This window comes from Amblyomma maculatum, chromosome 1 (genome assembly GCF_055883805.1).
Source record: "Amblyomma maculatum isolate TAMU_Amacu chromosome 1, ASM5588380v1, whole genome shotgun sequence".
NCBI classification, from domain to species: Eukaryota; Metazoa; Arthropoda; class Arachnida; order Ixodida; family Ixodidae; genus Amblyomma; species Amblyomma maculatum.
The window spans coordinates 455382789-455409705 of NC_139344.1; positions in this window are offsets into that span (position 1 = coordinate 455382789).

Genomic DNA, 26917 nt, shown 5'->3' on the forward strand with positions numbered 1-26917 from the left:
GGAAAGCACTCGTCGCCAAGGTTCCTGTCACGCTCCCCATCACCGTACAATGCCCGATTTGCATCGACAGGCCGCGGTTACGTGTAAGGGCGGTCTCCTAGCCCCCGTAGGGGAAGCTAAAGGCCTTAGGAGGTGTGGTTGCGCTACGGCGAAAGGACGAACATCCTCCGCCGCCGACGAACACTAACGACGACGCAGCGATTTCACCGCCGCTCCACACGACGACATCGACGACAACACGACCAGAGTGCAAGCCGACGCCGCAGCCCAGCGAAGTAACAACGTTATGCCCCGGCCATGACGTGAAGAAACGACGGAGCCGAGATACGGGCACCAAGGCCCACGGGCAATGCGAGGACGCGAATAAGTGACCTTGAAGTTGATATCGACGGTGGCAGAGTCACTGCCCTAGTAGACGCCGGAGCTGACTATTCAGTCATCAGTCGACCGTTAGCCTCTCAGCTGAGGAACGTTACCAAGGCCGATTCGCACCGCAGGTGGCAACCTGATTACTCCATCGGGACGATGCACTGCAAAAATAACCGTAAATGGGTGTACTTACACCACTCAGCTTTGTGGTCTTGCAGCAGTGCTCCCGAGACGTGATTTTAGGCATGGACTTCTTAAATGAACATAGGGCTATCATCGACCTCCGAACCGAGCTCATTAAGCTCACTGCAGAAAAAGCGGTACCTTCTACGACGACTTTGACGCAAGACGTCGCTCTAAACGTTCTCGACGGAGAACTGACCGTGCCGCCCCGATCAAGCGTCGCAGTCAGCGCAGGTAGCGCCGACATCGAAACCTCTGAAGGCATTGTCGAAGGAAATATCCAATTGCTCTTGGAAAGAAGTGTCGACATCGCAAGAGGCATTGTGAAATTCCTGAGAGGACAAGCTCAGGTGCTGGTAACAAACTTCACCGAAGTATACCAGCATATCTCAACAAGGGCACGTCAATCGCTTTTCTCGACGAATTAGCAGACCTCAAAGACGTATTCGCCCTGCTCGACCAACCACTGCAAGACGCACCGCACCAATTCTGTCGGCCCACATTTGACATTAACCCGACATTGACCCACAGCAGGAAAAACCAGATTCGCAGTCTTCTGCGAAGCTACAGGGAGTGCTTCTCGTCATCATCAAAGTTACGGCAAACACCACTGGCCAAGCACCGCATTATAACGGACGAACACGTCCGACCTCTGCGTCAAAGCCCTTATCGTGTATCTCCGCGAGAACGCCAGGCTATCCGCGATCAAGTTGAGGAAATGCTGCGTGACGGCGTACTCCAGCCATCGAACAGCCCCTGGGCGGCACCAGTCGTTTTGGTGAAGAAGAACGACGGTACACTTCGCTTCTGCGTTGACTACCGCCGTTTGAATAGCATAAAGCAGAACGATGTCTACCCGCTTCCCCGCATCGACGACACTCTCGACCGGTTCTGCAATGCAAGGTACTTCTCATCGATGGACCTGAAGAGCGGATACTTGCAAGTTCAGGTCGACGAAAGAGATCGCGAGAAGACCGCATTCATCACAGCAGATGGCCTTTTTGAGTTCAAGATGGTGCCATTTGGCGGCTGCTCCGCAGCCAGCCACGTTTTAACAAGTAATGGACATAGTCCTGGCAGCCTTGAAGTGGCAAATTTGTTTTGTATATTTCGACGACGTTGTTGTCTTCACGTCAAACTTTGAAGACCGCCTAAAACGACTGCAGAGAGTGCTGGAAGCCATCAAGTCATCGGGGCTAACGCAAACAGCAGAGAAGAGCCACTTCGCCTACGAAGAACTGCGGTTCCTAGGTCACAGTTAATAAGGATGGTGTTCGCCCAGACCCGGAGAAAAGAGCTGCAATCGCACAATTCCTACCACCTGTCGACAAGAAAGCTGTGCACCGATTCCTTGGGTTGTGCGCTTTTTATCGACAATTTGTCAGAAACATTTCGCGCAACGCCGAACCGTTGACGCAGACTACAAAGTCTGACGTACCTTTTATATGGGGAGCGCCACAAGGAGAAGCCTTCGACGAACCTAGGCGCCACCTGCAATGCCCCCTGTACTTGGCCACTTTGGGGAAAACGCCGAGACCGAAATTCACACCGACGTGAGAAGTGTGGGCCTAGGAGGAGTTCTCGTCCAGAAGAGTACCGGACAGGAGAAAGTAATCGCCTACGATAGCAGGTCCGTCACAAAAGCTGAAGTCAATTAATCGACGACCGAGGAGTGCCTTGCGATCATCTGGGCTACTTCTAAGCTTCGTTCATACCTATATAGCGAGACTATTCAAGGGGGTAAGCGACCATCACGCGCTCTGCTGGCTGCCAAATTTGAAAGATCCTTCCGGCCGCCTTGCCAGATGGAGCCTACGACTTCAAGAATTTGACATGACTGTAGTCTATAAGTCGGGCCGAAAGCATTCCGATGCAGACTGCTTATCACGCGCTCCCGTCGATGCTCCCCCGAAGGACGATGACGACAACGCCTTTTTGGGACCGGTAAGCGCCAGCAGTTTCGCAGAACAACAGCGATGAGACCCTGAGCTGAAAACACTAGCCGATTACTTAGACGGAAAGACCGCTTCCCCTCCTGGTGTGTCCAGGCGACATTTATCATCGTTCGCGTTAAGCAATGGCCTCTTCGTGAAGAGCTTCGCACCCAACAAGGCTGCGCAGCTTCTTGTAGTGCCTAAAAACCTCTGGCAGGAAATTCTGCACGCGTTACACGATGAGCCCAGAGCAGGCCATCTCGGATTTTCGCGCACGTTACGTCGAATCCAAGAGAAGTACTACTGGCCGCGACGGCCTGCCGAAGTCGCCCACTACGTGAAGACATGTCGTGAGTGCCAACGACGCAAGACGCCACCCAGCAGACCAGGAGGAATACTAAACTCGATTCCGCCCCCAATCCTGCCCTTTCAACAAATTATGATGGATCTCCTCGGCCCCTTTCCATCTTCGTCTATGGGTAACAAATGGATCATCGTGGCCACTGACTACCTTACCCGTTACGCCGAAGCAAAAGCACTGCCCAATGGTACCGCGGCAGAAGTCGCCACATTTTTTGTCGAACAAATTTTCTTGCGACACACGCCCCAGAAGTGCTCATCATGGACAGGGGAACGGCGTTTACGGCATAGTTGACGCAAGCCATCCTGGAATACAGTCACACAAGCCATCGACGGACAACTGCGTACCATCCCCAGACCAATAGCTTTACGGAGCGCCTGAACCAAACGATCGCGGACATGATCGCCATGTACGTCGACGCTGAACACAAGACCTGGGAAGCCATCTTGCCGTACGTGACCTTCGCGTATAACACTGCAGTCCAGGAGACAACCAGAGCGACCCCGTTCAAGCTTGTGTACGGCAGGGAGCCCACGACGACGCTCGACGCAATGCTGCCGCACGTAACCAACGAAGACAACCTTGACGTCGCCGCCTACCTGCAGCGTGCAGAGGAAGCGCGACGACTCGCTCGGCTGCATATAAAAGGCCAACAGCGCACCGACAGCCGCCGATACAACTTACGACGATGCCACGCAGAGTACAACCCAGGAGACCAAGTGTGGGTTTGGACACTATAGTTCGCCATCGCGGACTAAGTGAAAAGTTGCGTCGATACTTTGCGTTGTACAAATTCATTCGCAGCGTAGGACCACTGGACTATAAAAGTCATTCCCGACGGAACGTCAGGATCACAACGGCGACGCGCACGCCCAGAAATTGTTGATGTTGTACGACTGAAGCCATATTACGCGCGTTTAGGATGTTTTTTTAAAGGGGTAGTAATGCCGCGAAACCTTCAAAACTGTATTTGTAGTTTTTTTTTTACAGCCGCCGGCATACGGCCTTATCACTGTGATTCTGGATCGCTTATCAGTTCTGTATTATTTATTTGGTAATGCTTGATGTCGCGAGTCACACCTCTACCAGTTTCGTTGTAGCGCAAGATACGCCAAGATCTGTCCCGAACATTTCGGCCACTCGTGCGTCTTTCTACAATGCTCCAGCTTGTGCTCGTAGCAGTTGCGACGTTATCTAGATTGTTCCCAGCAGCCTTTAAATTGAGAGTTGACGAGTGAGAAGGGCATTCTTTGTTCGACGATCGACTAGCGCGTTTGTTGCTATCGTCGCTGCCGAGTTGCTTAGTTATTTTGCGGGCGCAAGTCAGCCCAGTAAAGAGTTTCTTCAGTGCAATCACCGATTCTTCATTTGTGCCATCGACCCTGGGCACCACCACGTGACAGTGTTGTGTACAATGGGCTGAAATGTGCAATCAGCCAGCCTTGGCGGAAAGGTAAAAGTGACCTTCTCGAAGATGCGTTCATCGAGCGAGCGGGCTTGAAGCCTCGCTTGCTCTTCGCCAGGTAGTGCGTGCGTGACCTGAACGCTCCGTGCGTGCCACCTTGGACGTATGCTGCCGGGCGCCCCACCCCGGCAGCTGGTGCATTGTGTCGCATTCGCGATCTGTCTCCGACAGGACGCTACGTGCGCGCGACTCTGTATATACATCAATGGTATTTTATATATATATATATATATATATATATATATATATATATATATATATATATATATATATATATATATATATATATATATATATATATATATATATATATATATATATATGTGAAGGAAAGAAGCCAACAGTCGGCGAGGCCAAGGAAAGCGTTGGGGATGGTACTTTGTCTTTTTTTTTTAATGTTTACTTGGATAATCACAGAAATTAGTAATGTTATCTGTTTAGGGGAAAGATAATTAGACACAAAGTAGAAGAAAAAACAACGTGCCGATGGTGGGATCCGAGCCCACGACCTCCGAATAATGCGTCTGGTGCTCTTCCAACTGAGCTACATCGACCGCTGTCCTCCCTGCTACTTTCTTGGGTATTTATGTTGTCTGTATACGAACCTTGAGAGTGTTCACCAATATATATATATATATATATATATATATATATATATATATATATATATACACCTGTGTATATATTTTATAAACAATTGCAGGGGCCGCTCGCGCGCAGGCATTTGTGGACAGTGCTCGCGCGAGCGATGCGAACTCGTTGACCGTCTTTACTTTGTAAATAATGTACAAAGCTCCCCCTGTCCTTTCTTCCTATCGCTCCCCTCTCTACTTCCCCTCGCTATCCTCTCCCTATCCCCTTTTCCTTCCCGCCGGCCGCAGCTCAAGTGCTTCAGTTTTTTAGATAGCAGTTGCCACGGCCGGCAATAGTCTTTTCCTTCTTTTTGATTATTTAAAAAAAGAAATAAATCAACCACTACCACGACCACCACCTTCTCGAAGACAGCATTGTTTTCCTAAAGGGCCACAGAAAGGAAGAGGGGGGGGGGGGGGGTGAGACCACAAATAAACGGGTTCAATGTGTAGAACGAAGGCTTTTGAGCAACTGCGCAAAAATTTATTATTTTCTTATTGGTTTTTGAAATTCTCCGGGAGAAAGGGTGGCACCTGCAGGTAAACTTTAGACGTATTGTACCACTGACATCACTGGTATCAGGCTGTCATTTGCTGCAACTACAGCGGCCGGGACGTCACGAACACACTTCCGGTATATGCGAAAGTCGTCTGTTCTGACCCTGCGTGAACAGCTGAGGGGCAGCCTCAAGCGTGCGCGAGCAAAGTAAACGCCTTCGCGCACATTGTTCGGGCGGTGCCACACCGCGAAAGTACGAAATATTAGCAAACATGTCGTTGTTCTCGGACACAGCGGTCGACAACTAGCTCTCTGACATTTGGTTAATAACTTGTCCCACCGCAGAAATTTGTCGTTCTTCGCCGCGCCCTTGTCAGGAGGAACCGCTCGATTCGATGCGATTTCTCCCGAATTCGTGCTCTATACGCCGGACTGTTAATAAAATAGCGCACGAGATTTTCCTTTAGTCTGAGCGTGTTATGACGACAAAGGACAGAAGGTAAATGTTCTCGTAATATTGTACTGACGAGACAGCTCTTTCGGGCACCGTTTTCAGTGTCGCTAGCTTGCGTGCAAACGTTGTGATTGAAGAGAGAACATTTGACCATATTAGCTAAAGAAAATTTCCATCGAGTGTAGGTTTTTGGCAGCAGTGAACAAAATTTTAGACGATTACTTACAAGGCAGGATTCGCGCACGATCGAAGCGCCGCGGTCACCGTCCGCTACGCACGTCTGTACAAATCAGCTCATAGTCAATTGTCTGATTACCCCTGCCGCATATTTTTTTTATTTTATTTAGTAATACTGCGAAGTCGTTTGACTCCAAGCAGGAGTTCAAGCAAAGATAGAAAGATAGAAGATATCTTTCTATATTTAGCTTCAGATCCGTTCGCTACGTATTGTGCGTCCGCTGCTCTAGCTCGGGCCCACATCTGAGAGAAGCAAGCGGCAGTAGCCGAACAGACAGAGAGCGGAGCGAGCGCTACAATAGGAAGTAAACGAACCAACTGCTCATTGACCTGTCTGTGGGTGGAGCATGGTCCCGACCCATATTCCTTTTTATGTCGTTTTCGTTTTGACGCGTTCCGACATGTGAGTCGACATGGAAAATTCAGGAGTCATTGCAATCGCCGCTTGCTGCGGTCCTGTCAAAGCTAGATCAAAATGTTTCCACGAAGGTGATGAATTATGCAATATCTATCAGCGTTTCGAAGCCAGAAGCCGATTATAGATATCCCGAGGTAACGGTGGATTGAAAACAAATAAGCGTACCTTAATAAAGTAAAAAAACGCGATTAATACTTATGCCACCTCAGGTAAAAATGGCTATTCTTGCTTGATTTTTAAAACTTGGATGCATAATCAGTGCCACAGCAATGTAAAGCAAGTAAGACAGATCGCGCCCAGCAGGGTGACGGAATTGCATAACAAGTCCCCAATGCGTAATATTAAAATACAAATATAGAATGAAATATTTATGTAGACAACTACTAAAAGTATTGAAGCTACATATAAACGGTTGTGACAATAGAAATAGAATTATATACCCAAATTTGCCGTATGAATTGCAGATTTATGCTTGGTATTAATGCTAGGTTACATATTTTCCCTTTGGGAGATGCAGCGAAACATAAAACATAGTGCTAATGCGTGTGTTACAACTAATGCTAATGCAAATGGTAAACCGTGCTTGATAGTTTCATGAGTAATAAGTTGTAAAGTTTGGTATAACTGGCGCAGTTCTTCTAATACACTGGAGAAAGCATCCCGTAATGCGTCACTAAGTAATAATGAGTCTAGCCACTTCGCCTTGAATACCTCATCACAGCAATAACCTCCGTGTGTTAAATGTAAATGCTAGAAGCCTGCCTAATACATTTACAGACTTTAACTCCTTGATAACTGCTCATTCCCATCACATTAATGGTGTTAATGAAACTTGGTTAGATGGTAGCATATACGACTGAAGTTGCGTTAAGTGGATTCAAGTTGCGGAGAGCTGACAGACCGAAAGGTAGAGGCGGCGGTGTCGCCCTCTATATACTGTCACACTTGAAGTTTTCTGTCCTTGAATCTCCATGTGAAATTGAATTGCTTTTGTGTTAACTTTATTTGGAAAACACATTCACATTAATTCAAGTGTTTTATCGGCTTCTTGACTCTGATGATAATAAATTATTTCTTCTAGTAAAGTTTTACATGATTTGAATACAACAAATATAATACTTATGGGAGATTTTAATGTGCCAGGTATTCACTGGCCTTCTCTTAGCAATACCGGCCATGATGCCTCTTTGTCAAAATATTTTTACACCTTTCCTTATCACTTGGCCTCAAATTGTTCATGCTAACACCAAGCAAGGGACAGTCCTAGATCTAGTTTTTCTCAGCCCTGATCTATTCGAGAATGGTTTCCAGTGCTTTGTTATTGACAGCATATGGGACCATAAGGCTGTATTATTCTCAATCAGCTGCACTGTTCCTAGATCCCGGTTCGAGTACAGGACATTTCGTGACTTAAACCAAGCTAATGATGTTGGTGTAATTGACACATTAAGTGAATCCTTTGAAATGTTTGAAGAATTATCTCTGACCAGTGTTGTTGATGCTGTTGTGGGGTTTTCGAACATAATTCTGAAACATGTATTAATCGCTTTATTCCGCTGAAAACAAAAAATAAAAATAGAGATTTATCATGGACAACAAGAAACTTACTGTATTTATCGCGTCGTGTTGTAAGATTGCGTAAGTCGAAAAGCAATGGCAATTGTGTCAAAATTGCAGAGTTCAATGATGCCAAGGAGGAACTACGCGTCAGGTTGAAGGCTGTCAAGGATTTTTACTATTCTGTTACATTGCCAAAATTATTCAAAACGAACCCTCACAAATTCTGGAAATAGATACTACCCAGTAAAAGTACTTGCAACAATTATATAGTTAACGGCGTTCCTGTTTCAGATTCACTGCAAAATTGCTTCTGCTTTTAATTCCCATTTTCATTCTGTATTCACACCGGATAACTATATCGTTCCTTCTTTTAACTGTGAATCTTACACTCTCATCGAAGATTTCGTCGTCTCTGGTACAGGTGTTCTCAATATGATCCTCCAATTAGATACTAAAAAGAGCTGTGGCCCAGATGGCATACATAACTCCTTCCTTGTGCGTTACTCACTTTGGACAAGCCGGTATCTTACCATAATCTTCAGTAAACATTATTCACCAGCACTGTTCCCCACTCCTGGAAGCTCGCCAAGGTCATTCCGTTGTACAAATCCGGTAGTACTCAACTACTGCAGAAATACAGACCTTTCTCATTAACAGCCATTCATGCAAGTTGCTCAGAAATGTTATTTTCAAACATATCCTTGAATTTCTTGAAACCAACATCATCCTAAACATTTACCATCATGATTTCCGTCAAGGCCTGAGCACCACTACCCAACTAATTGAATTGGCGCACGACGTTTCTCAGTCATTAGATCTAGGTAGACAGGTCGACAGCAGTTTTGTTGATTTATCCAAAGCTTTCGACACTGTCCTACACCCTAAACTCCTACACAAGCTTAACTCTGTTCTAAAAAACTCTTCCCTGGCTGGTTGGATATCCAGGTGCTTAAATCAGCGTTCGTAGTCTGCACACTTTAATTCGTTTATATCCACTCCTCTTAGTGTATCATCCGGCGTTCCGCAAGGTTCCGTTTAATTCCCGCTTCTTTTCTTAATATACATTAACTACCTGCCATGTTGTGTATCTGTAAAAATTCGGCTTTACGCTGATGACTTCGTCTTATATCATGACATTAGCACACCATTTGACCATGAAATACTTAACGACTCATTTGCAAATATTTGTAGATGGTGCAAGGAATGGCGAATGAATATAATTTTCTTAAAACCGTTTCTATGTCCTTGTCTAGACGCCCATCTCCTTCACAATTCACGTACAGTTTTCACGATCAGGATTTAGAACAAGGCACGGAATATAAATATCTAGGGCTTCATTACTCCCCTGAAATGCCATGGTCCAAACGCATTGGCATCATATGCCACCTTTTAAACGTCTCGGGTACTTCCATCTTACACTGGGTAAAGCCCCAAAGGATGCCAAACTGCTTGCATATAAAACACTTATCCGCCCCATTCTTGATTAGGGGTATATTGTATGGAACCCTTATACGAAATCCGATATCCAAAAATTAGAATCAGTTCAAACGAAATCAGTTCGCTTCATCGTTCACAACTACTGCCGAGATTTTCCCCTCCTTCCCATTATACAGATTTTGGTATCACAGCCTTATCATCTCGCTGACAAATAGAATGTTTGAAGTTTTTGCATATACTGCTTCACTCTCAGCGCCTTCCATCAATAATATATATTTGAACATTAGAAAGCCTTACATAACTAGCTGTTCCCATAGCCTGAATCTCATCCCTTTCTTTTCCCGCACTAGTACATTCAAACAGAGCTTCCTTCCTCTGACCATTGAACTCAAGAATTCGCTGCCTGGAAACGTCCGCTGGCTACCCATTGAAAAAATTCTGACAACCATTGCTTCCTAGTGCCATTTTATATTTTGCTTGATTTCATATGTTTGTATTTTCTTGATACACTTTTGTCATTTTGCCCACTCCTGTCATAGCATCATCTAAGCTACAGTATGTATAAATAAATAAAAATAAATATTATAAGAAGTAAGTTTAATTGTTTCTAAGTGCTGTCCACGTTTCATTTGACAGACTCTTACAATACCAAAAAGCTAAAATTTACGCCTGTTCGTGAATTTGTTAGGATTATACACGTCTCTAGGCAAGACATACCGCATTCATACAGGCAATAACGCCACAAAGGCGGGACAAGGATGAGATAAGCGCTGCAAGATACCGCATTTTCTGTATGCACCGAGTCTCAGAAAGTCGAGTAAAAGGAGTCACTGATTCCTTGAAGCAAACGCTGACGCATGCTCATAGCTCCGTCTTTTAGGGTTATATGTTATTTTCGTTAGCTACGGTGGCAGGCGTTAGGTAATGTTACATGTCGCAAAGCCTTAAAGCCTCTAAAAATTGTAAAATTTCAACTATCTATGAACCAAGTTTCATATTCCTTAGCCATCGGCCGCAACCGAAATCGCTGCTACCGCTTCGATCTTGGTTTGCTTCCGCGTTTTATAAGCTTTTCGGCAACATACTAGGCTGGCTTCTCGTTTTTTTCTCGTGGCGGCGATCACCGGTACGACACCGGACAAATAGTTCAGACGCGTCAGGAGGAAGACGCCGTGTCCAGTGCATGTGGAAAAAAAAGTTATGGTCATCCCGAGAGCGGATACGGCCAGCAACTCGACGATGCGCTAGGTCAGCTGAGCAGAATTCAAGCCGAAATGGAAGGTCTTGGCACAACATCAACCCCTCCCCAGCCTGCAGTGCAGCCCGATCGGAGGATAAACGACGCGATCCAGGGACAGCTGACGCAGGCATTCTCTACCATGACACGGTTGATGGAGCGGATGAATACGCCAACTAAACCGTCAACCATTCATGTGAGCCCTGACCCATCAAATGTAATCAGAGATTTTACGGGAGAGGTTAGCCATACCTCCGCTGAAGATTGGCTCTAGGAATTCACGTGATTAGCCGACCTCGCTAATTGTTCAGAGCAGCAAAAACTGACCGTCATGCATTTGCAGCTAAAAGGGCCTGCTATGGATTGGCTCACATCAAGTTAGCGTTTGTCATCACGGAACGCCTCCCTGAATTATGTAGAAAATGGTAGAACGAGTACAGCGTCGCGTTGAAGACACCCTGAAGAGAAAAGGAAAGGATGTGTACTAAACTGAAGTTCAATGTCCCCCACACAATCACCGAAATCATAAGGTGCCTATGGTCAACGAAGCTGAGCTTCGCACTGAGGAACCGATGCTATGCAAGTGTTGACGAGCTACTTAAAGCCGCTCGATCTTATGATGCGCTGAAAGTAGGGAAAGGCAGTTTTCTTCAGCGCAAAAAAAACGATGCAGGAACGCAGCGAAAACGCGATATCCAGCAATAGCCCGCAAGGTCCAGCGGAGCTCAGCCTGAGCGCCTAACAGTGATCGAGATGACCGTCGTTCCGTGAGCACTGCGAATAGAACTCGGTACTTTAATTGTCAAGAGCCAGGACATATTGCGAGCCATTGTCCCGAACCAAGGTGTCCACTTCATTGCACGAAATGTGGTCGTGAGGGGCACAGTGCAAAGTCATGCCTGGACCAGACAAACCTAAAGCTGTAACAAACCTAGTGAACAGTGCTACCGCAACAATGGTATACAAGCAGGCGGTCGTTGACGGCGGAGCATTAGTTATGCTTTTAGACACGGGCGTCGATGTGAACCTAATTAAGCTAAGCTGCGCCGTACGCCTTGGCAAAGAACTCGCAGCACGTTCCGGTGCCTCCATACGAGGTGTTGGCGGACAACTGTCACTTGGAGAAGTAGACTTGACGATGCGCGTTGATGACATTGACCTGCCAGTCATGCCCTTTTACATCGTTCTAGATGACGCATTTGTTGGACCCGACATCATCATTGCCACGGACGTGATTGATCTTTCAGATCTGCTTCTAGTGAGACACGCAGGCCGCACTAAACTATTTGATCAACGAGAGGCGAGAGAACTGGCTGGGTTCGTTGACGAGTTGATACAAGAGAAAACTAATTTCATGTTGCGAAAGCATCAAAATTCCTCCACACAGTGCAGTTCATATCGGTATTGTCGTCACTTCAGCCGGCGGATGAGTTCAGTATCGTTGTGTCCAACTACAGCAATGACAGCTGCACTTGAAGGAAGGGCCGACACTTACACGTTCAATTGCTCTATTTGCTGATACGGAAATCATAGTTATTAACGAACAGTCCAAAACCTTGCGATCAATAATGGCTGAGGACATCAACATTTGCTTATGCATATCGGATTAAAAGCAAGACCAACAGCGCACTCTTTTAAACGAGTACAGGATGTATTTTGCACTGAGCATAGAAGAGCTTGATTGCACCCATATAACGAAAATGAAAATCGAAGAAAAGTCTGGAACAAGTCAGCTTCCCTGTCATCATAATGTTGCTCCTATCACGAGCGAAAAGTGTTGAAAGGAATAAGTGATGAACTAAAATCATGCGGACTAATATTTGTGAGAGCAAGTCGCGCAAAAGCAGCCCTGTCCTCCTTGTGAGAAAGAAGAATGGAGAGCACAGGATGGCTATTGACTATCACCGTCTAAACAATCAAACTCTGAATTACAAGTATCCGGTGCCTTGCATTGATGACGTTTTGATCACCTGTCGGGAAGCAAACTGTTCCCTGCACTTGATATGGCGAACGGCTATTTCCAGATACCACTTGAAGGCTCGCGGCATAAAGCAGCATTTGCAACTCCCGACGGGCATTTTGAGCTATGAGAATGGTGTTCGGACTGGCCAATAGCCCTCCAGTTTACCAGAGGATGATTACACAAGCCCTTGGCCCTTTGATCTTGACATCGGCCTCATGCTATCTGGATGATATTATCATTGCTGGAAAAAAATCTTCCACGCGTGATGAGAAAACTAGAGGACGTTTTGAACGCTATACGTGTAGCGAACCTAACGCTCCACCTACGAAAATGCGTGTTTGCTGCTGAAAGAGTCGAGTACCTGGGTTTCGTTCCGAACGCCTCCATTGCGGCCCCCTTGCATCAGCTTCAGAAAAGCGGAGCTGAATTAAAATAGACAGACGAAGCTAATCAGGCCATCTAGACGCTGAAAGAGAAATTGCTTGAAGAACCAATTCTCAGCTTATATGGCCACATGGCAGAAACTGAGCTCCACACCGACGCTAGTCAGTTAGGTCTGGCAGGAATGCTACTACAGAAGGACGGCGAGGGCGACTGGAATCTCGTCTACTGCGTCAGCCGCCGAACCACTGCTGCTGAATAAAAGTATCACTTGAGCAGATTTGAACTGCTCGCTGTCGTCTGGTCTGTCGGCAGACTACGACACTTCCTTCTCGGCGTGGAGTTTACGATCGTCACCGACAGCAGCGCGGTTATGTACTCCAACAGCAGCAATACTACGAAGCCGCACGTAGCACGATGGATTGACAAGCTGAGCGAATACGACTACGCGTTCGTGCATCAATCCGCTGAAAAATGGCTCACATTGACGCCTCAGCCGAGCTCCAGGCTGCCCCCACACTTCAGAGTAGGAGTTTGAACCAGAAAGGTCTTCGGAACTTTCAAACAGAGAAGTGTATCCGGCTTTTCCCGTGGAAGACCGTGTGGCCATGATTCAAGCACAAGACGCGGAACGTCGCCAGTTCAAAGAAATTTTATCAAAAACAAAGAACAAAAAGACAGCGGGAGAGGAATCTCGTGTACTGGGCTACAAACTGCAGGACAACCTCCTCGACTAAACACATAAGGACGGTGCACTCAACCGAGACATGTTTGTTGTGCCCAGATCAATGACAAATTTTATGCTAATTAGCACTCATAATTGGGTAGGCCACTTCGGCGAGGACAAGACAGTTGACAACACTTGTCGTAAATACTGGTTTCCAGAAATGAGTGCTTACACAAAAAGTATTTTAAGTCATGCATTGAATGCCTGTACAGCAAGAAACGAGGTGGAAAGCAGCACGTCGTGCTCAGCTCCATCCCAGTTGGTTGAAGACCCTTCGAAATCATCCATATAGACCACTTGGGCACTTCTATCAGAAGTAGCCGACGTAACACGGCGGGTTTGGTACTGCTGAACAATTTCACAAAATATGTCTGCCTTTGGGCGTGCCCAAACACAGCGGCCAAGTATGTTCTGCGGCACTTCAAAGAATTTGTCAACCAGTTTGGACTCCCAGAAATGGTGCTGACGGGCCGCAGCACCGACTTCACATCCGCCGTCATCGAGAGCTACTGCAGCGAGAGCGGGATTCAGCACACATTGATATCAACTCAGCATCCGCAAGCGAACAGATAGGTTAAGAAGGCTAATCGTGTCATAATTCCGGGCATCTCGATCGCCATTCAGAACAGCAACTACCGAGACTGATACCAACACCTCCCTAAAATACAAACGGACATAAACAGTGCACCAAGTGCGACGACCAAGTTTTCTCCGTACCGACTGCTCTATAGTTATGAGTCAAACTTCTCTGCGAGAAATCGGAATGTGCTTTTGTCAGAGCCTGACTACTATGATCCGGCACAGTTGCGCGAGGCGGCAAGGGAGAAACTTCTAGAAGCGCAGGCGAAGAACAAGAAGCAGTACCACACCCGCCGCGTTCAGGCACCTTAGTACAAGGTCAGAGACGTAGTTGTAGTGCTCCGCCCACCCATCTATACAGGACAACCGACGAAGACGCAGGCTAATTTTAAACGGCCATTTATTGTGACGGCAGTATTGCCGTCAGACACATATCGCATCACTAACCTTTGCATACCTAAAGGGTCAACGCAGCCAGACTACATGACGACTGCCCACGCGAGCCAAATGAAGCAGTTCAAGATGGCATCTGACAGTGATGAGTGCGACAGTGAATCGGAGTAATGTGCTGCTCTCTGGACGAGAGATCGTCAGGTTGGCCGAGTGTAGCAACAGCGAACACCGACGCTTTTAAGAACCCGTGAGCACCCCACTTCAGGACTTCCCTCCGCCGCCGAGCACTCGTTAATGTGGACTCGGCTGTTGTGTTTATACAAGCCACTCGTCCCGCCGTCGAGGGACGAGGGGAGCTGTATGAGATTTGTGTTTCAGACTAAAGCTTGTATTCACGGAGCGCGGTTGTGCTTTGAATTCGCGAGGCTCCTTTGCGGCGGAGCCGCTTGAAGAGAACCACGTTCACGCGGGCGTATACCAGTTTTACTTTTAACGGCAATTTCTGCGGCAGGGAACGCGTTCGGCCCCAGTTAAACTAAATTTGCTACACCTCGATGAATCTGCTACAGCAGAGGTCAAAAAAAAAAGAGAAGGTTGATAGCTTTCTTTGGTGGCAGAGCTGTCATAGCAGTCATGCACAATAAGCTGGGACCACACGGAAAGCAATAAATATGAAAAAGTACTTCTGCGTGGTCAACTGAATGCGCGATACACTGGGACATTGTTGTCTTCACGTATGAATATTTGGACAATGGCGCCATGTTGACGAGATTGTACTGTCCTCACGGTCACCAGAAGTCATTTCAAACCACCGCACAACAGCTTTTCCGCATCACCAATATCCAGCTTCCCTCTGTCAATGTATTTTCTGAACTTTTTATGTTTACAGTCGGACATAACAAAAAAACGCTGGATGGAGAGCATGGCGGCTATTCAGGTCGCAATGACAAGACAGCTGAGGTCCCTTCCAAACTAAATCTTTTTCAACTGCTTCGAAGACTACAAGAAGCGTTGAAAGCTGCGCATCAATCCAAGGAAGACTGCTACGAATCAGTGGTGTATAAATAATTTCATTATGTAATGCCTTTTTATGGAGTCAGTATCGAAAGTTTATGGATGAAAGGTATGGGTATCTTAGGTTGTCATAACCTGATAGATCACACGCGTGATGATACACTGAAACTAAGCACAATAGTTAATTATACAAGTCGGGCACCTGAAAACAATGAAAAGGGCTCAGGCAGCCTCAATGCATTGTTGGGCCTTCCGCAGGCAAACGTTTTTGGTCGCAACGCAGCATTGAACAACAAAATTAGGTATCAGAAGTGAAGAATGTCAATTTTGCTACCACCATATTAGTCGACGTGAGCGTGAGAATGCTCAGGAGAATGCCCGCAGCCATGAGTCGAGGTCACCCTAACAATGGAGGCATTAGGTTTGGGTACTGTTCGTCATTAGCATCACAAACAACTTTAAAAATAAAGTACCGAGGCGCATATAACAGTCATTGGTGAGGCTCTGGATCAGGAGATCAACGAAAAGGTGAGACGCAGCAGAACGACTGGATGAGCAGTATTATTGCTGAGGTTTGAGTGCTTTAGATGCCCTTTCAGTCGCAACAGTTCCGTGTGATCCAGAAACACGTTTAAACCTGAAGGTCTGAGGGTTCTTGAAAGTGACCGTCTTCGTTTAGACTACCGTCCACGTGGCCAAAAGCTTCGCGCTGAACCTCCTGGACCAAAACATTCTGCGCCTCTTGGATTTTGGGTGAACTGAGCGGGCCCTCAAGTCGACCCTCTTTCCGATCCCAGTTGCGCACAAAGCGTCGCACCCAAGCTGTTACTCGCTGTAGGCCATACAGATTGCTGAAGCGCTTAATATATATCACCGGCAGAGGTGCTTGTGCTGCAACATGGCTAGCCTTACTCTTCCTTTCTTCGTCGGCTTTCGCGGTCGAAATATCATCTGGCGTTTTAGGCCAGGCTGTTGGGGACCTCCCAAGCTATTTGTACCCTTTCCACCATTTTTCACAGCTCTTGAGCGCGTCCGGATAAATTCCCCGAGTAATATTGTCTTCTGCGTTGCTGATCCCTGTGCAGTGTCTCCAGTCGCTTGGGTTTGTTTTCTCTTGAATATCTCCAACTCTGTTGACCACAAAAGGTTTCCACTGAACGGTTTCCAATGTAGAGCACTCATGGAACCTGTCCACAGTATGACCTTGTTGATATTCAGTGCAAAAGATTCTTTGAGGTATGCGACCATCCGAGCGCCTATCAAGGCACCGAGAAGCTCTAGCCGTGGTAGGGATAGCGTCTTGAGCGGTGCCACACGCGTTTTGGCCATGAAAAGGGAAACAGTTATTTTCCTGTCGCTCTCCCCTCTCAGGTATGCTACTGCTTCCATAGGTTTGGGGGCTTGTGTCCGTGAATATGTGAAATTCGGTTTTGCCGTTTGGTTGGTTGTCATACCGACGAGGGATGGAAATATCCTTGAGGTGATGCACTGAATTGATCCATTTTCCGCATTTCCCACTCACACCTTGCGGCAATGTCTCATCCCAGTCCAAACCATGTATCTCTTGAAACAGCATTTTCGCTCTGATCGTCACCGGCCTCAGCAGACCGAGTGGATCGAAGATTCTCGCTGAGGTTGGAGCACGAAGTGTTTAGTGTTTCTGTTGACTGTAAGATGCTCCAGCGCTGTTTTCACGGAATATTCAGCTCGTCGTTTTCTCAGTCGGACTCAAGCCCCAATACTCTTGATATGGCTGAAGTCGTCGTCGCAGTGTCAGCGCAGGCATTTCAAATGCAGTCAGCATCGAATCATTTTTGTAGGAGTTTGTTGTTGGAGCTCCACTTTCACAGTTTCATCCCTGCTGAGCTCATTATTTGCTGTGCCTTCTCATAAAATCTCACTGCCTCTTCTGTCGCGCTGGCTCCGTGTATCAAATCGTCGATGTACAGGCAGCTGCTTAAGATTTTCGCGGGGTGAGAGATGTCTTCGGAGACGTTAGCTAGGTGAAGCAATGTAGCAGCTAATATGAAAGGGCTATTTGTGTCATCAAAAGGCACTGTTGTCATACACCAGGCCTTTGTATCACCCTCTGATGCGCCCTCACATGACGCAGATGAATACCGGAGGAATCGCAGTGCGTCGCGGTCCTTACTTTTTATGCCAATCTGAAGAAAGGCTTTCTCGATGTCGGCAGTCAATGCAATTTCATGGCATCGAAAATTAAAAATAAGCCACAGCAGGTCGGGGTTTAGGTTTGGGCCGGTGGCGAGGGCATCGTTAAGTGACATTCAGTCTTGTGCTTTTGAAGGTGCATCGAACACGATTCGAACTTTGGTGGTAGAGCTCTCTGAACGGAAAACAGCACGATGAGGCTTATAATACACTCAAGACGAGGTGCTGTCGATTTCATCGGCTCGAACCCTTTCAGCAAAGCATTTATCCTTGCAGTCGCGGATGGCTGCATCATAGACCATTAGCCTGCACTTTTTGGGTCTCAGACGCCGCATCAACCTGGCCACACCTTCTTTTGCTAAAACTTCGTTACTGGCTAGCCCTTGGACAAGTGCCTTCCACTGGAGGCTTGCCTCGTAGCGCCCATCGATCAAAGTCAGAGAACGAGTGAAGTCTTCTTTCACCTGCTGCTCCTAGCTTCCAAGCAGGCAGCTGCTTGAGAAGATACCGAGACTCTCCAGCTCCCAGAACGCTCGAAGTTCGTCCGAATGTTGGCGTCCATGTCACAGACGTTGGTGTACAGCACGGCAACGATGAAATGCCACACACCTGAAGCCGACAGTGGTATCGGCCCTTGCAAGGTCCAGCCGAAGTAAGTCTTGAGCACAACTAAGGCCCCTTGCACTTTCCTTACATCTGTGTGCACAATAGTCCAATAATAGTCAGCGCCTATTAGAATTTCAGTGCCTTGTGTGAATTGGTGAGGTGGTGAGACGGTGACATCCGCTAATTTCAGATCAGCCACCCGACTCATCTCGACAGCGTTTTCTGTAAGCAGCAGTTGGTCGGAGCAGATCTCTTCAGTTTCGAAGGCTTCGAGGCTGTGCTCCTTGTGGTCGTACTGGCTTCGTAGCCAGAGTCTGACTCGGCGTTGTTTTTCTTCATAGCGTTGACCGAGCCACCGAAAGGGTAAATGATCACTTCTTCACTGACACCTCAAGATCCAGTATTCATGACAGCTTCTCTGTTATAAATGATCTTTGACTGCCTTCGTCAAACAGACAGTGAGCGAGGCGCTTTCTTTTTGGTACGTCGGCCCACACCTCCGCCATCCGCGCACGGCGTTTTTGTGGCTATTGCTGAGAGACGCTTTTGAATTTAAACCAGTAGCGGTCTCGCCGTCGGCATTCGGTGCAGGTGGATCACAAAGCGATGATGTGTCGTCGGCCACACTTTGCGCAACGTAGTGTCCAGTTCTTACACCCTTTCGTCATGTGCTCTCTTTTTGCGCATCGGTAGCACCTCCCTTCGTTGCGCAGTTTTCTTTCCTTCTCATCAATTGATATTGAAGCATTGCAATCTGCCTCCTCATACCTCTCTGAAGCGAAGAATCGGCATCTCTCCTTGCTCAATTTGGCACTCACCTGGAGGCAGGCCGCTGAGCCCTTGCCGTTGACGCTTTTGGGAAGCCGTTCTCTGGCGCTATCAGGCAGTGTTTGCTGAGGAGCATGCTTGCTTCCTTTGTGTACATTTTTTTCCTGCTCTCCACTTCCAGGCGAACTGATTGCAGAATGGCTTGGAGACTCGAGCTGTCGATCACACCCTTGTCCGCACTGTCGGCCTCATGGTACTCAACAGCCCATTCGGCCGGCAATACACGAAGGAAAGCGGCGCACAGACACGCACCATAGCTGTCCCCTTCGACACCTAAAGTTTCAAGTCCTGCAATATTACGCTGAACATGATCGTGGAGGCGTCGCAGTGCGTTCACTTCACTGAGAGATCTAATCTGGGGAAGGTTTAACAGCTGCGTAAGGTGTTCTTGCCCGAACACTGTCCTGACGCCTGAAGCGCTCTTGGAGCGTCTTTACAGCGTAGTCGTAATTTTTCTCCGTCGCCTGGATGCCAGTGAGAATTGTCGTCGCTTTTCCTGTCAGCGCTGTCCGCAGGTAAACAAGTTTTTCTATTCTAGTCAAGCCGTTATTCTTGTAGACTGCTTGCTGGAGCTTGTTGCCGCTGAATTTCTGAAGCTCCTGCTTAGGCAACCTCATTTGTCCCGAACGGGCAGTAGGTGATCCGGTCGCGGTTTCTTCTGCATACAATGCGCTTTTTGCACCATTAGAATTTGTTTCACTTAAGCGCTGAAGCCTTGTCCGCATTCGTGTCATGAGAGCTTGGCACTGACGAACACTTTGTAGTCTACCGCGAGGCCTTTTTAACGCACATGCGGCTCAATCAAGGCACCTAGCTGTTTCAGATCTTTAGAAACAATGCCTAACTCATCTGATATTTCCGCGATGAAGTCTCATTGCTGGGGGCTGAGGTCATCCGTCGTCGTTAGTCTCTCAAGCTCCCCGTTGAGTGAGTCCAGTTCGGCGCGCGTCACTTCTCTTTTTGTAGACGCTCCATCGCCGTCGTTCGTTGCAGATGGAATCACTGGCATCAAGTTGCCGTTGTTCTTCGCTTATTTCTGGGTTTTGGCACCAAAAAATTGTTCGTTTTTCAATGACGTTAGGAAGAACGTTTTATAACAGCAACATGATGTTTATTGTCCAACTGCACACAAAGAGGTACTGGCCTGAAAGCATCGAAAAGGATCACCGTACTGCTCCAGAGACGCGGAGGGTTTTTTTTCTGACACTGAAAGGAGCACCCCCTCCGCGCGCCAGCCCACCGACCCCACAACACGCGACACAGGCGCACACAGAATGAGCAATTTCAGTCCGCATACGTCCCTCCCCCGGAGTCTGTGGAATGACCCAGATGATGTGCCTTGAAGACTGCGATAGCGCAAAACGGCACACGGAATATTCAACATGCATCGATAATGCTGTCCACGGTAGTACCCTCTGGGCTGCTTATGGGAGGGTGCAAAAACATAAGGGCTTCATGGAGGACAAAACCCGGTCTGATCCTATTCGTGCTCCCCGCAAATAGCTCATTATATTTCCAATGATGGTATTGTTGGAAATCGGGGATGTCCGCATGTTGTCCACATCGGTCTCGTGTGGGGCATTTCAAGGCAGAATAACCAATATGCCCAATTTAAGCGGAATTAGTACGGGCTCGCTAAATAGACTACCGCAGAAAACCTCTTAAGTTATTAGCTGGCCCTTGGCAAGGCTAGAAAACTGCCGCACCTGCCTGCTGTCTTCATGAGCCTCCTGTCTTTATCTTAGTTCAACCTTATTCAGCCTCTAGGCAGCAAGCACATGACGAGCCCATAGGAGCTACTAATATATTGCTACACTAAGCTCTGAATTCGCCGTTGCTAGGCATCCCACGCTTTCATCCTATCGTGTAGGCTGCTTTTTAATTACATTATGTGCGATATACGTGTACATAATAGAAAACTGACGCAAAATATCTACGCATCTGATAATTTTTGAGATTTTATGTTTTTGATTCTTGTGACAGGGATAGAAGACATGGGGGTGGAAATTTTCTCGCAGTTTCTACTAGCCTAACGTAGTTCCGCATTAATATTGCATGCAACATAAGGTTTGTTTGGTGCGGTGGTAAATTAAGCAATAGAGTGCGCATGATTGGCATCTAATATTGTCCACCCAATACAGACATCACATTCGGTAATGCACTGCATGCCATAGTTAACTCCACCCTTATTCGATACTCAGTATTCCCAGTAACACTTCTAGGCTAGATAAATTATCCGACAATAACTGGGCATTGACACCACCCAATTGTACACCCCATACTTCGAATTGCAAAGCAGTTCTCAATAAAAGCACTCTTTCTAATTTTACTTGATTAGTTGATGAACCAACGCCGGTAATCGTCGGTTCTGTTAGCCTTCCTGACTTCACTCTCACCCATAACTCCAATATGAGAGGCACAGCAATTTTCATGCCAGGAATCAGCGATCGTTCTTTACTTCATTTTGACCTATGCTTTGCTACCTTCTTAGCTACGAAAAACGAATAATTATATTTGAATACTACATGGAAAGCTTTGTACAGATAAACGGGCAACATTCGCTCTTCATTGATGACTATCTTCGTGGTTTTAAACATCGCTCTCTCCAAAAGAACTAGAACCTGTTCGGTAATAAAATTTGATACCTGAAAAAGATTGATATTGAAAACAAAATATTAACAATAAATATAGAGGCACCATGGTTTTTACCCTTACTTAAATCAGCTCTCTCACAGAATAAAAGCGCTTATTTCTTGCAGAAAAACGGCAGCAGACCACGCAACGCTTACAGGCATACACTATCGCGTCTAACACCTACTCTCAAGCTGTCACCACTGCATAATCAATTTTTGCAAAACCACTCGCCCATTCATACTCGTAAAAATTTCTTAGCAAATTTGGAACATCGCAACTCAGACCAACACAAATATTTCTTTAGTTGATCAGAACGGCTGGCTTTTACCTAGAAAAGAGCGCGCATGAAAAAAGTATATGCACACTGAACTTTTCATCAGTAACTCATATTCAATTGCCTGCATATTCATTTTTGGACTTCCTGACTGTGCAGCCAATACTAATATATGCAGCTGGCATTTGAAAACTCATTGACACACTGAAACACTAGTGGCCCTCTGATGTTGACAATATAAATACAATATTCCTTAAATAAACAAAAATGTAGTACTATGTCTTCTTGACAAAAAAATATTCCAAAAATCTTTAGATACTGGTGCCCTTCCCGGACACCGGAAAGAGGTGAAGGGATTCCGCTTCATAAATCCGGTAATAAGTATCCGTGGCAGAACTATCGCTCCATTTCTCATACTGGCATAGTATGCAAAATTATTGAACATATTGTTACTTAGCTGTATTCGCTGTTCATCATGTGGATGAAGAAGTGCAACAGACTCGGAGAAGACGACGCTGAGTGTTGTGAAATCGGTGCCCTCATCAACGTTAGTTGTGCGGACAGCTTTGGGACTGTAAGTCTTCCACGTAACATCTCTTGGTGGAGGTGAATCTATTCGATCCCCTGTCACAAGCTGGATCTCCACCGCGGCCGCCACATCGGAACCACCACGATGACTACCGACGTCTCTACCTCTACAGCCGCCGCGCCTGCTGTTGTAATGGCCCACCCCCATGACCCCGGAATCTTCTGCGGGACCGACGACGTCGACGTAGACGGCTGGCTAGCCCTATACGAGCGTGTGAGAAAGCACAACAGGTGGGAGGCCACACTCATGCTCACGAATGTAATATTTTACTTGGCTCGGACCGCGCGGGAGTGGTTTGAAACCCACGAAGACGAGCTAACACTTTGGGATATTTGCAAACAGAGTCTGCACGACCTATTCGGAAAGCCTATTGGCCGCCACATTGCCGCCAAAAAAGCGCTAGCCTCTCGCGCCCAAACGTCTACAAAGTCTTATCTCACTTACATCCAAGACGACCTGTCGCTATGCCGCAAAGTCGACCAAGGCATGCCTGAGGAGGATAAAGTCGGCCATATAGTAAAAGGCTTTGCCGACGATGCCTTCAACCTCCTGTTGTGCAGGTATTGCTCCACCGTGGACTCTGTGCTGCAGGTGGGCCGACGTTTCGAGCAGGCGAAACTGAGGCGCATATATCACCGTTTCGACCGGCTGCCGAACACGGCGACTAGCTCCTCCTGTATCGATATCCCGACTCCTCGACCGCCTGCTAACGACAGCACTTTGACACGCATTGTCCGCCAAGAGCTTGAGGCAATGACTCCCGCGGCCTCGCTGTCGCATACACCCGACAACACCCTGGCTACTATATCTCTTATTAAGGCTGTTGTTCGCCAAGAGGTTGTGAATATGGGCCTCCCTTCTACCAGCACCACCGACACCACGGATTCAGGACCTGCCCCTCCAGTAATTGCTGCCACCTCAACCAACGCAGGTTTCTCGCCCCGATATCGTTACCGCAACCCAAATGAATGGCGTACCCACGACAATCGCCCCATCTGTTTTACTTGTTCTCGCGTTGGCCACATTTCCCGCCACTGCCGTAGTCGCTAGTACACGCCATCTCATCAGCCCACCTACGTCGACCGCCGCGGAGACTATGCCCCTCGCTATTCCCCACCTCGCCCCGACCAGACCCTTGCTGACCCCGGTTCCACTGTCCGTGCTGCCAACCGTTCACAATCCCCGCAAGCACGGCGTTCGCGTTCTCCTCTTGCTCGACGCAGTTCGCTACCGTCATATTCTGGCCACGTACCGGAAAACAAGCCAATGCAGCTCCCGGAGGTGACGCTGCATTTATGACTTGGACCGAAAAACCTCTGTTGACCCCTGCCCTACAAAATAACCGTATCGACGTCCTTGTGGATCGAGTTCCTGTTTCTTCTCTAATTGATACAGGCGCCCAACTGTCCGTTCTCAGCTCCTCATTTCGCCGTCGCCTCAAGAAAGTCCTTACGCCAGCCGTCTCGTCCACAGGTTGCGTCGCCAATGGCAGCCCTGCTGCCGTGGTTGGCAGGTGTACGGCGCGAGTTACAATTGCTGACCGTCATGTCCCAGTGTTGTTCACCGTCCTACATGAGTTCCCCCACGACGTTATCCTTGGCACTGACTTCTTAACAGCCCACTCTGCCCTTATTGACTGCTCTAGCGGCCTACTTTGCGTGGACCTTCCGCTCTGCTCTGAAGACCCCTCCTGCTCACCCCGCCTTCGATCAGCACAGTTTAGCCGCCTTCCTCTTGAAACTGCCGTTTACATCCCTATGTCGCCATTTCCACCCGTCCCAGATGGCGATTATCTCGCTTGTCCCATTACTGATATCATGCTGCAGCGGCACGTCACCCTTCTTCACCTAATTGTGCACATCTCCCAGAACCGCACCACTCTCCCTGTCCTTAACTTCAGCTTTTCAACTCAAGTTCTGCCCGAGGGAATTTCATTAGCTGCGCTGTCCCCGATTACCGATTGTGCCATTTCAGCTCTGCCTACAGATCATACAACTGCCGTCCCTGCCAACAACCCCTCGTCGTCCACATCGCGCCCTGATCCGCTTAACAGCATGATTGCAGCTGATCTGCAACCTGAATTCGCCGCTGTGTTACACAAGCTTTTGTTTACCTACAGTGACCTTTTTGACTTCGGTACCCGCCCATTGGGTCGAACGACAATTGTCACCCACCGCATTGACACCGGTGACGCCAGTCCTATTCACAGGCGCCCTATCACGTTTCGCTTTCCGAGCGACGCATCATTCAAACGGAGGTCGAAAAGATGCTAGCGAACGATATAATCGAGCCTTCCAGTAGCCCCTGGGCATCCCCTGTCGTGTTGGTCAAGAAGAAGGATAACAATTGGAGATTCTGCGTTGACTACCGTCATTTGAATAAGATAAGCAAAAAGATATATATCCTCTTCCGCGCATCGACGACGCGCTTGATAGTTTGCACAGAGCCAGCTAATTTTCACTCATCGACCTTCGTTCCGGCTACTGGCAGATTTCTGTCGATGAGAAAGACCGTGAAAAAACAGCGTTCATCACCCCTGACAGCCTTTATCAATTCAAAGTCATGCTTTTTGGCCTATGTAACGCCCCTGCAACTTTCGAATGGATGATGGACTCATTGCTGCGCGGCTTCAAGTGGACGACTTGTCTTTGTTACTTAGACGACGTCATTGTTTTCTCGTCCACTTTTGACAGCCACCTCTCTCGCCTTTCTACCATTCTCGAGCTATTCCGCTGCGCCGGCCTTCAACTCAACTCAAAGAAATGGAGTTTCGGCCATCGGGAAATCAAAGTGCTTGGTCACTTGGTTAATGCTTGCGGTGTTCAGCCTGACCCTGATAAGATACGGGCCGTCAGAGATTTTCCCACTCTGCGTTCATCCAGCGATGTCCGAAGCTTTATTGGCCTATGTTCTTATTTCCGACGATTCGTCCCGAACTTCGCAGTCCTTGCTCGTCCGCTCACCCAACTCCTCAAGAAAGACGTTTCATTCTATTGGGGGCCTGAACAAGTTGCAGCTTTCTCGGAGCTTATTGCTGCTCTAACTACTCCACCAGTCTTGGCCCACTTCAACCCTTCCGCCAATACTGAACTCCGTACCGACGCAAGTGGCCATGGAACAGGAGCTATACTCGCTCAGCGACAACACGGCTGGACAAGGATGATTGCGTATGCCAGCCGCCTCCTCTCAACACCCGAACAAAATTATTCTATTACAGAGCGAGAGTGCCTGGCGCTTGTCTGGGCTATTACGAAATTCGGCCCTTATTTGTTTGGCCGCCATTTTACTGTGATAACAGACCATCATGCCTTGTGCTGGCTTTCCTCGCTCAAAGATCCTACTGGCCGTTTGGGGCGCTGGGCGCTACGATTACAAGAATACACCTTTTCCGTCGTCTACATGTCCGGCCGGCTTCACCAAGATGCAAACTGTTTGTCACGTCATCCCGTCGACTCCCCTAGTCCTACAGACTCTGACGATGATGCATGTGTCTTGTCTGTCTCCGCCTTTGCCAACATTGCCAAGGAACAGCACTTAGATCCTTCTCTGCATTCCATTATCCTCCGTCTTACCTCCGACCGCCATGACCCATCTCTCGCCTTATTTGTGTTCCACGAGAACGCCCTATACCGACGTAATATGCGACCAGATGGCACAGACCTTTTGATCGTCGTTCGCCAACACCTGCGTTCCACCATCCTTGAACAGTGCCATGACGCTTCCACGGCTGGCCACTTGGGTGTCTCTCGCACATACGACAGCCTGCGCCGACGTTTCTACTGGCCGGGGCTCTACCGCTCTGTCCAGTAGTACATTGCCGCATGTGAACTCTGTCAGCGTCGGAAGAAACCCACAATTTGGCCTTCAGGTCATATGCAGCCGATACCCATACCAACTGTCCCGTTTTCCCGTATAGGCGTTGACCTCCTTGGTCCCTTTCCAGTTTCCACCTCGGCGAACAAATAGATCGC